This window comes from Mus caroli, unplaced genomic scaffold (assembly GCF_978045245.1).
Source record: "Mus caroli unplaced genomic scaffold, Mus_caroli_1 scaffold_14, whole genome shotgun sequence".
Taxonomy (NCBI): domain Eukaryota; kingdom Metazoa; phylum Chordata; class Mammalia; order Rodentia; family Muridae; genus Mus; species Mus caroli.
The window spans coordinates 21,831,181-21,843,433 of NW_028227269.1; positions in this window are offsets into that span (position 1 = coordinate 21,831,181).

Sequence of the window (12,253 nt, forward strand, 5' to 3'; positions counted from 1 at the left end):
TTATTGATAATAATAGAAACATTCACATATTTTAAATTCAATTCTTGGGCCATGTATCATGACATGTGCTTTTAATCCCAGCACTTGAGAAGCAGAGACAGGCAGATTTCTGTGAGTTCCAGGCTAGTCAATGTTCTATAGAGAGAACCTGTCTCAGAAATATATAAAATCAATTATTGAATGGGAGTCAGGATGTAGTTAAATGGAGTGAATGCTAAGCATACCTGAGGCCCTGACCTCTACCCTCAGCACTGTATTTATAAGGCATAGTGGCCAGACTGGGTTATATAGACCCTGTCTCACTATAGATAGATAGATAGATAGATAGATAGATAGATAGATAGATAGAAATATAGATAGATAGATATCCCGAGCTTTTGTCCCCGCAGGCAAGAACACACTCAGGACAACCGGAATCTTCTGCAGCAAAGCTTTATTGCTTACTTCTCAGGAAGATCCCGACCCCAGAAAACGAAGTCCCTTATATAGTGCTCAGCCATGACGTTTCAGCACCTGATGTGGCGTGACAGCTCTTGATTCATTGCTCGCCCATCACACCACTATTACACCCCAAGAATGGGCAGTGACTAGGAGTGAGTTCACTCTCGCACTTTCGCACAAGGCTTGTTTACTAGTTTGTCACAGTGGAGGCCAGCGCCATCTTATAATGGTGATTGCTCGCGGCACGCGCACGGCTCTCCACAGCGATTGCTCGCTGCACGGCTTTCCACATCTCCCCCTTTTTATTTTATTAAATTGAGGCTGGACTAGGTCTGTGTAATTATGCCCATCCACTGTGGCTCCTGTCTTAGGTCGTTCCTCCAATGTCACAGCCTTTCCTGTTATAGGATAACCCTATCGCCACTGGGCCCCGTGTCTTAGGATGATCTGTGCATGAGGAAAGTTGCCCGTCCCTGGATACCGCAGTGCTATGTGACAGTAACTACTAAATGACCTATGGCGAACTCTACAAAAGAGGCCAGCCACCAATGTCAACTAATTTTTGAGCATAGATAGCCAGATTTCGGGGGAGGTGCCTTGCTCAATGGCAGCAAGTGCTTGAGCTATCACAACCTTGTCACGTGTTTGTTGGGTTCTGAGCTTGCAAACCAACCAGAGCATGAACACAAGTCCACAGCAGGTGGCAACACCAAATAAACCCACCCCCACGCATTCCTTAAAATAAGAAAATGCAGATGAAATCCAGGAGGAGAGGCCCTCTGTCAATGACAGGTCCACTCGCGTTGAGTTGATCTTTAAAACTGCCACCCTCAGGGCCTCAAGAGTCTCATCAAATCCCTCAGACCAATTTCCTGCAAGATACAAGGAAAGCTGTCTAGACAGATTAGCTGCATAAGTAAAATTTTCATATTGGACACTGGTAATACACAGAGCTTCCAGTTTTCTTTCACAACCCAACTGGGCCATCTGGTATAGAACTCCTATCTGTTCTTCTGCCAAGTCAAGGTGCTGATTCAATATCATCAGCCCTCCCTTTAGCTTGGTACTAGCAGAATTTTGGACAGTGATGGCATCAGCCAGATCTGCTGAAAGCTGATTTAATTTTGTGCCTGATTGAACCGTACTAGCCATAGCATACCCTGCAGCTGTAGCAGCAGCTGCACTGGCTGAAATTGCTATGATCACGGCAGCAGTAATTCCAAAATCTCTTTTTTGTCGAAACAGGGATAAGGTGGAGGGTGTTTCCACCGGAACAGGGATCCAACGTGGGATCCGTGCTACCATGGCACGGGTGTTCTTTGTTATGTCCCAACATTGAGAAATCCAACAAGAATCATTGGAACAGACTTCAAATGAATCATTTGAAAGAATAAACAAGAAAGGGGGGTAAACACAGACTGGGGTAGATGGATAATTAATCTGGTTTACCAAAGTTTTATTGAACCCAGTGATCTCTACACTGGTATTAGTATATCCATAAGAATCCTGGGAGGCAGCATGTATTCCCCAATACTGAGCAAATCTTGAGATGCCAGTAAAAGAAGCCTTTCCAACTGCTCCTCCCTGGATAAAAATCAAAGGATTGAGTTCTGTACAACTGCCATTGACTCCACAAAGCACCCACTTGTGAAAGGGATGCATTCTAAAGTCCTGTATGAAAAGTTCCTTTTTCATAACAAATTCCTTCTCTGGGTCATCTATCATGTTGGGAGAAAAGGAAAAGGTTTTACTCTGATCTGCCCAACGAGTGATGGAGGATTGACAATCAGACCAAGGCAGTATCAGCCCTTCATCTTCCAAGCTACAATGAGGGGCTATTTTTGGTTGGTGGGGACGTTCTTTTTCTGAAAAGTTAGGTGGTAGAAATGTACCATTAACCCAAATTGCCTCCTGCCAAAAGGTCCGATTTGTAAAGGTTATATCTGCGTTGGAAGTATCTTGGGTTGTGCTTACCCAACCTCCTCGGTGCTCATTAAACTTCCCTAAAGCTCGAGCTGTGAGGTTGATACATTTTCCTGGTCCATTAATTTGAAAACATAAAGAACCCTGTTCTAATAAAGAGCGATTTTCCCCTAATGGTGCTCGGGTGGGATCATAGGGTAGATATGGCAAATCTAATGTTTTATTAGTAGTAAAGAATTTTGGAAAAACTATAGCATTATGGCGAACTGGCATTGGTTTAGGGAAAGTCGAGAGAATGGCCCATCTCTGTTCGCCCCTCATACTAGGAACCTGAGACAAGTTCAGCATTGTCAGGATCAGGAGCAGTCCTCGGGAGGTCTGCATCTTCTGCACCATCCTTGATGAATATCTTGCGGGTGAGTCGTTCCGGCAGCCAAAATGGAAGCGTTTATGAAACTCCCTTGCAGCCTCTGCCTGCAAGGACAGAGCAGCAGCCACGATTCTAGTAGCTTTGTCTGCCAAGTCATTTCCATGAGACATGGTGCCAGGAAGGCCAGAATGAGCCCTAACATGAGTAATATACACAAGATATCTTCTATGTAACAAGGCTGACTGAATTTGCTGAAAAATGTGAGCAAGCTTGCTAGAGGGTCTAATTAAGCCAGCAACTCCAAGCATATTAACTGCATTGACCACATATGAGGAGTCAGATACAATATTGAGTGGTCCCGGAAAAGTTTCAAGGACTTCTAGAACTACCAAACACTCTACAACCTGGGGTGATGTCTCATTATATTGTTTAGATGTTACTTGGCCATTTACTACATATGCACCTATGCCAGATTTGGATCCATCTGTATACACTACTACCCCATCCAGAAGTGGGTGTTTGGCTGTTATTACTGGAAACACTATGGCTTGGCTTAAGGCAAATTGTAAAATTGGATGTTTTGGATAATGATTATCAATTTGTCCTGAATAAGAGGCAACCAAGACTACCCAATCGTTAGTTGTTGCTGCCAGGGTTTGAACTTGAGCAGAAGTATAAGGTACGATTAGCATATGAGGTTCTTTCCCAAAATAAGTAATAGCTGCTTTTATCCCCCTAAGTGCAAGTTGAGCAATTGCATTAGGATACCACTCAATGATTTTTGCAGGGGAAGCATTAGATGGACCTACAATAAGGGTCCTTTTTGCCATAAGACTGCTGTTGGTAACTGTGCAGTTTTTAATATGCACAATTCAAATGATTTTGACTCCTCAATGCATTGTAATTGAGCATCTTGTAAGGCCTTTTCTATCGTTTGTAAAGCTTGACATGCAGCTGGGGTAAGTGCTCTGTGGGAGGAGATGTGGGTATCTCCCTCTAATATGTCAAATAAGGGCTTTAATTCTGCTGATGGAATTTTCAAAAATGGTCTTAGCCAATTAATATCTCCTAGCAATTTTTGGAAATCATTCAAGGTATGTAGTTGATCTTTGCGAATCTCTAATTTTTGAGGAACAATTTTGTCAGGATAAATGAGTGACCCTAGGAAGGCTCCCATTTGAGCAACTTGCACCTTTTCAGTGGCCACCTGCAATCCCCATTGCCCTAACGTTTTTATTAATATAGGGTATGCATCTTGCAATAATTGTGAATTTTTATGGCAAATCAAAATGTCATCCATATAAATTATCACCTGTAATGATGGAAAATGCTCTCTAACTGACTTAAGTGCCAATTGCACATACAGTTGACACATGGTGGGACTATTCGCCATCCCCTGAGGTAGGACCTTCCATTGGTATCTTTGATCCGGCTCTAAATGATTAATGGCTGGGATGGTAAATGCAAATCTTTGCCTATCTTGAGGGCATAAAGGTATAGAGAAAAAGCAATCTTTAATATCTATAATTATAATTTCCCAATTTTTGGGTAAGGCAGAAAGCAATGGTAGCCCTCGCTGAACTGGTCCAAATAGACGCATTTGTGCATTAATAGCTCTAAGATCATGTAATAAACGCCATTTGCCAGATTTTTTCTTAATTACGAAAATAGGTGTATTCCAGGGTGAGGTAGAGGGCTCTAAATGACCTAAGCGTAGCTGTTCAGAAATTAGTTTTGTAGCTGCTTCTAACTTTTCAGAGGAGAGAGACCATTGAGGAACCCATACAACTTCCTCTGTAAGCCATGGTATGGGCATGGAGCCCTCAACGGCCCCTAGAAAAAACCCAAACCTTGTCTCCCATTATTACCTTTTTGAGGGATAGGTTCAAGTTTACCCTGCTCTCCTTTCCCTAATCCCCTTCCTTCTTTATAGCCCATTTTCTTCATTATTTGAACAGCTTGTGGCGAGTATTCATTAGTCAAGGTCAGTCCTAGTGCCTGTAAGATGTCTCTCCCCCAGAGATTTACTGGGAGTGGTAAAACATAGGGAGTGAATCGTCCTGTTTGACCTTCAGGAGCTGTCCAGCTCAAAGAACGGGAACTAATAGTGGGACAGGACTGATAACCTAAACCTTGCAAAGAACGTGATGACTGAGTAACGGGCCAAGTTTTTGGCCACCATTGGGAAGAAAGGATACTTTTATCTGCTCCTGTGTCTAAAATCCCTTTAAATTGTTTTCCTTCTATAACTAATTCTAAGGATGGCCTGGAGTCAAGAGGCATCACTAAGTAAGCAGAATCATTTCCAGTAGAACCAATCCCTCTGGTAGCTCGAGGGACACCAGAGGAAGGAAAACAGCCATGTAGGCTTGGCAAAATTATTAACTGAGCTATTCTATCCCCTTGTGAAATAGAAAAGACACCCTGAGGACAGGAACAGAGAACTTGAAGTTCCCCTTCATAGTCTTGATCTACGACTCCAGGGTGAACAATAAGACCTTGTAAGGTAAGGGAGGCCCAGCCCAATATTAGGCCAACACTCCCAGATGGCAGAGGTCCTTTATAGTCAGTAGGAATAGGCTGCACCCCCATTTGGGGCATTAGCATGAATCAGGTGGTGGTACGGAGGTCCAACCCAGCTGATCCTTCTGTTGCCCTGCGGACTGTGGGGTCTACCTTTTGCCTGTCGAGGTCCCATATGTTTTCGGGCCCTGAGACCTGAGGGCCCTGTACTGGTTTTTTGGAATGGTCTCATTATCTACTGCTTGAGGGAATCCTGGCTGCAGGGGCCTGCCTCGAATGTCCCTGACTGAACGACAATCTCTAGCCCAATGATATCCTTTTCCACACTTAGTACACAGTCCTGGTGCTCTCCTTTTGACAAGGGCTCTACAGTCCTTTTTTAATTGTCCCGGTTTGCCACAATTATAGCAGAGTTTGAACTCAGCCATGTCAGGGCGTTTTTGCCCTTGTAGAATGGCAGCTGCTAAACCTGCATTAGTGAGTGGCCCTCCAAGCTCACGGCAAACCTTCAACCAGTCCTGCAGTCCCTTGCTCTTTCTAGGTGTAATAGCTGCCCTGCATTCCTGGGTAGCCTGTTCATAGATCAACTGTTCAATTAAAGGCATAGCTGTCTCTGGGTCCCCAAAAATTCTCCCTGCCGCTTCTGTCATTCTAGCCACAAAATCTGAGAATGACTCCTGTGCACCCTGGGTGATCTTGGTCAAATGCCCACTTGCCTCTCCCTTCTTAGAGAGTGCCTTCCATGCCTTAACTGCAGCAGCTGAGATCTGAGCATAAGCTCCCCAATGGTAATTTGTCTGGTTATTAGCGTGTTGTCCCTGACCTGTAAGCAACTCAAAAGTCCATGTTCCTTGGTCCCCTTCAACATTGGCATTGGCCCTTGCCTGTGCTTGGCAGGAGTCTTGCCACAAAGCTTTCCATTCTAAATACATTCCCATGTTAGGAGATGCGGCTTTTACTACGGTCATCCAATCGCTGGGGGTCATTGCCAGAGTCGCAAGCCTTTCGACTTGGGCTACAGTAAAGTTGGCATTGACTCCATAGTTACGAACTGACTCTGCTAGTTCTTTAATCTGTATATACTCCACTGGGGCATGAACGCGTCCGCCCTCTGCGCCTTCAAAGACTGGGAACGCTTGCTGCACTTTTCTCTGTTCCTCTTTTGAAATGAATGAGTCTGATTGATACCTCTGCACGTAGGGCGGAGGTGTACTAGGACCCAGAGGTTGCGGATCTGAAGATCGCATAGTGATTTGACATTTGTCTCTAGCTACTTTTGCTTTCTTTATGTTATTCTGTGACTGATTAGCTCGTCTTTCATCTAGCTGGTATCTTTCTTCCTCTTAGTCTGTCTCCTCAGAGGAGCTAAGTTCCTTATCCAATTCTGAGCTACTGACAGCTAGTGCCTTAAACTCATCTAATGGTGGGTAGAGTCTCCTTTCCTTATGTGCCTCTCCAGTTCTTTCTCTCTTCCTCTCTCCCTTTCCATCCCTTTTTCTAATCTCTCCCAAGGCATTCTTTCCTTTATATCTCTTTTCCTCGGGCTCAAGGCCCGTTGAAAGGCCTAAATTCTTCGGTGCACCTTGTTTCGTCCCAACTTTCAATCTCTCTCCCCACTCTGCCTCTGATAGACTGTCTTGAATTTCGTCCAAAATCTTCTGCCCTGCTTCTACCATTTGCTGACAATCCTCATCTGTTAAGCACGATCTCACCAATTTCCATAACGGCATGATCCCTGCTTTAAGTTTGCCGTTCTGCTGTTCCCTAACTAGATCTCCTTTCAGTTTGTCCCAAGAGGTGACAGTTAACGAACCTGAGCAAGCATACCATGGTGCCACACGGTCTACCTCCCTGACAAATGCCTCTATACTCTTAGTGGTGATTTTTAGGCCACACTGCTTCAGGATCGACCTTAACACCATTACTACAGAGTGAGAAATTCCCATACTGCCGCTATCCAGTCCTGACCGTGACTGAAACTAGTCACTGTCCAGGTGCTGTCCGAGCCTGACTGCGACTGGGAACCAGTCAGCAGTTCCAGCGGTGGAAGCAAAACGAAACCAAAAGGGAAAGTGCAATCCCCGTGCAAACAATCAAAAGGGCATCTAACTCTGGAGAAATTTCAAGACAATACTTACCTTGCAGAGCTGTAGTGTCCCGCAGTTCTGGTTCCGCCCGGCGAACGAGGGATCTTCCTTGCGCCAGTGTGATGGTATAAAGTCCCCAGGTCTTCGGCACCACGTATCACGAGCTTTTGTCCCCGCCGGCAAGAACACACTCAGGACAACTGGAATCTTCTGCGGCAAAGCTTTATTGCTTACTTCTCAGGAAGATCCCGACCCCAGAAAATGGAGTCCCTTATATAGTGCTCAGCCATGACGTTTCAGCACCTGATGTGGCGTGACAGCTCTTGATTCGTTGCTCGCCCATCACACCACTATTACACCCCGAGAATGGGCAGTGACTAGGAGTAAGTTCACTCTCGCACTTGCGCACAAGGCTTGTTTACTAGTTTGTCACAGCTGAGGCCAGCACCATCTTATAATGGTGATTGCTCGAGGCACGCGCACGGCTCTCCACAGCAATTGCTCGCTGCACGGCTTTCCACAGATAGATAGATAGATAGATAGATAGATAGATAGATAGATAGATAGATGGATGGATGGATGGATGGATGGATGGATGGATGGATGGATGGATGGATGGATAGATAGATAGATAGATAGATAGATAGATAGATAGATAGATAGATAAATAGTTGGATATATACCTGCCACCTCTGTCTCCTACACAAACTCTAGGAAACCTTCAACTCAGAAGACAGTGACCAACAATCAGTGAGAGCAGGTCCCGGTTCCCCTTGTCAGCAGCTTGTTCAAACAGTACAGAGCTGAAACTTAGAACCTAGGCTTGTCACTGTAATCCTGGACTCCCTGCATGCACTCTGTGCTTACACCCAGAAATCATTTAACATCCTGTATTCCCCAGAGAAGAGCTATGAAGAAATTGGCCCTAGTGCCTCAGTGTGTGGCCTTATTTAGAAATAAGATCTTGGCTGAAGTGAGCACAGTGTGTCTGTCCTAATAGTATCCATGCCTTTCTGAGAAGAAAAATTTGCCTTTCTTCTTTTTCATTTTCAGTTTGGTTTAAAAGCCATTTCAATCAAGAACTTCTAGAAATTAGTTTTTAATGTATGAGGCAGGGGTTATCTCACTGAAGTTGATACTAGACAGGTGGCCTGTGCTCCTAGTGATCCTCCTGTCTCCACCCACCACAGTGCTGGGCTTACAGGGCCACTCCTGGCTTCTTATGCTGGTCCTGGGAAAAGAATCACTGACCTTAAGCTCCCACACCAAGCATTCTGTCCACCGTGTCATCACTTCAGCCTGCTCCATTTGTTTCATAGGAAAGGCAATTTGGACACAGAAGCAAATAGGGATAGAAGAAGGAAGACACAGGAAGATGGCTAAACACAAGCCAAAGAAAGGCTTGGGCAAAGTTTGGCCTCCAGGCTTGTCTTAGTTAGGGTTTCTATTCCTGCCCAAAACATCATGACCAAGAAGCAAGTTGGGGAGTTCAGGGTTTATTCAGCTTACACTTCCACATTGCTGTTCATCACCAAGAAAGTCAGGACTGGAACTCAAGCAGGTCAGGAAGCAGGAGTTGATGCAGAGGCCATGGAGGGGTGGCACTTACTGGCTTGCTTCCATGGCTTGCTCAGCTTCCTTTCTTATAGAACCCAAGACCACCAGCCCAGGGATGGCACCACCCACAGTGGATCCTCTCAACTTGATCCTCAACTGAGAAAATGCCACACAGCTGGATCTCATGGAGGCACTTTCCCAAGTGAATCTACTTTCTCTGTGATAACCCTAGCCAAGTTGACAACACAAAACCAGCCAGTACATGGCCTCACATGGAATCAACCCCTTCAGCACATTGCTCTTGGCCCTTAGCGTCTAGAATGCTAAGATGATACATTACCATGTGAGTCATCCTAACTGTTGACATTATTTTTCTTTTTTTTAAAATAGCCGCAGGAAGTGAAGAAGACACTGATGAATGGTATAGTCATCTTAAACTAACTACTGTTATGGGAGACGCTGGGGCTTTGTGTTTGTTTGTTGTATTTGAAACAGAGTATTATGCATCCCAGGCTGGTCTGATATAAAGATAATCTTGAGCTGGACAGTGATGGTGCAGGACTTTAATCCCAACACTCAGGAGGCAGAGGCAGCTGAATCTCTGATTTGCAGGCCAGCCTGGTCTACAGAGTGAGTTCCAGGATAGCCATTGCTACATAGAGAAACCTTGTCTTGAAAAACAAACAATAACAAACTGCTTGCAAGTACTAGCATCACAGGCATGTACCTCCAAACCCATTTTATATGGTGCTGGAACCCAGGGCTAAGCAAGAAGGACAGCAGAGTCTGGCTGTTTTCCACAAGGGTGACTACCAGCAAGGCCATTGCAAGAACAAGGTCCCTTGACTGCACATCCAGTGCTCCCACTAACGAGGATCACCACCTACTCACTGATGGCTCTGTGATGGTGGATAATGATTGTCAACTTGATGGAATCTAGAATTGCCTAGACTATAAACCTGTGGACACATCTGCAGGAGAATTTCTAGGTAGCACCATATAAAAGGAAAAACTCACCCTAAGTGTTGGTAGCACCCTTCTGAGGTTTGGATTCCTGGGCTGAATAAAATGGAGAAAGCAACTGAGCACCAGGATCCATCTCTCTCTGCTCCTGACTACAGATGGGTTTAGGTTTGGCGGTCATGGTCAAGATTCAGCCCGTGGTCGACCCATCCTTGTCTCTTCTCAGCACACAACCCTTCCCCATATTTGTCCTGCAGTCTGGCAGCACTAGAGACAGAGTCCTGTTCTGGCTAGTGTCAGGGTCCCAGCACTTTCCCTATGTCGACTTGAAATTCCTGGTGAAAATTCCAGTTCTTTGGGGGTCCATTGTCACAGTCCTCAGAAAGCTGAAGGGAGGGCACAAGTGTGTCTTTAGAACAACCTTGGTATTGCCACGACAGTCACAGTTTCTTCCTGCTTTCCAATCTGATAACTCCCACAGAGTTTGCATCTCCAACCTGCCCTATCTACACAATGAACTCTGTGCTTTTCTAGTGGGGTGCAATCTAGAGTAATTGCTGTGGGCTCCCTCTTCTCAGAACAATGCTCCTGTCCTCTAGTATCCTATGGTCTCCACTCCCATCCTCACAAATCAATGGCTCTTGAAAAACCACTTGGCTATCCAGCTTCAGTTTTCTCATTGAAAAATGAAATTTTTTTATGTTGGGAGACTTCAGTCTCTTTTCATTAGGAGAGCCCTGCCTACTCAAGGACTGTTCTAGGCTTGCATTGAAGGCTAAGACCAGGGCTCTCAAGATTCAGCTCCCAAAGGAATTGCCGCCGGATTGCTGTAGGAATCCAGGTGCCACTCCTATACTGTGATGCTGTGGCCTGGGGCCAGGCCCAAGGAGCTCCATTCCAGGAGATCCAACCTCAGGCACATTGCTGCCTCTCTGGCTACTGAAGACTGACAAGCCTATAGGCCAGGAGATGGCTTGAAGAACACCCAGAACCCTCCCTAGATCTGAGCATGCTCTTCAGACTGGCTGGTCCCATGAAGGACAAGTGTTTTGTTTTGCTTTGTTATTTTGCTGCTTCCTCTGACTTCACAGCCAACGGGCTCTCTGTTCCAAGGAAGCAGCATCCTTTTTGGCTAATGGAAGTAGTATGGGAGTTTATTTGTGAGATCTGGGTGACTCCCAGATCTCCAGAGAAGCCCAGACTAGGTCAGACACTACACAGCCAGAACCACGTGTCCACTGGGTACAGAGGTGTTTGTCCTCTCAGGATCCTGCTGCCCAGCTGTGGATTCTGAACATTCTCTGATGGTAGACGGGGGTAGTTAAATCTTTCTGAAGATGTCTGCTACCCCAGGGAGGATTCTTGCCTCCTTTTCACAATAAAATCCCAGTTCAGGACCAGTGCCAAGACCTAGGCACTGTACAAGGTGGCTGGGACCGTAGTTCTGGGATTCCAGTATAAAACCCAGAAGGGTTTTTGCTTAAAGAAGAGTCAGTGGCAGACAGATACAGGTACAGAAACATCTGCTTTATAGGGCAGAAGAAAGCTTGTCACTAGCCCTGCTGCCTCCCTTGACAGCAGAATCTACCTTCCAGAGTCCAGGCCCCCCTGCTCAGGGGGAAGACATGAGCACACCATCCAATATCAGACTTAGGGTCTCTGGGAGACCAGGGAGGAGTGTTGTGCAGTGCCTGTGGCTCCTCCCAGCTCTCCCAGCATCCCTCAGTACTTATGGCTCCTCCCAGCTCTCCTAGCATCCCTCAGTACCTATGGCTCCTCCCAGCTCTCCCAGCATCTCTCAGTACCTATGGTTCCTCCTAGCACTTCTCATCTCATCCCCTACCCTAAACTTCTCTTTCCTGGGAGCTAGACCTTAGAATCCCTTCCCCAAGCCTGATTCCTGTATAACTCAGCCATTTGGTTTATGCTGTTATCTTGGCCCTGGCCACCTCTCTTGGTCAGTGATTCTCTCTCTCTCTCTCTCTCTCTCTCTCTCTCTCTCTCTCCTCACATGGTTTAGTCTGTCGGCAAGTTCACTCTGTCCTCTTTCCTCTGTCTTCTTTCTTCCTTATAGCTACAATAAAATCCTTCCCAATGCTTTAGGAGTCATTAGGCCCCCTATACTATTTAATTTTTCATTCAGATTGTGAAGTTGATTTTCATCCTTGAAGCCATACTAGAATTACCCAGATGATTTAAACATTCCCAGCATGTGGGGATTGGACCAGAACCTTGGGACCTGGAACCTGCCCACACTTATGTCTTTTTTTTTTTTTAACATTTTGCTTATGTATTTGTATACATGGGTGGTGTACATGGTCAGAGGACAACTTGCTAGAGTCCGTTCTTTCCTTCCTGTACATTTGTCCACAGGATCACTTAAGCTTGG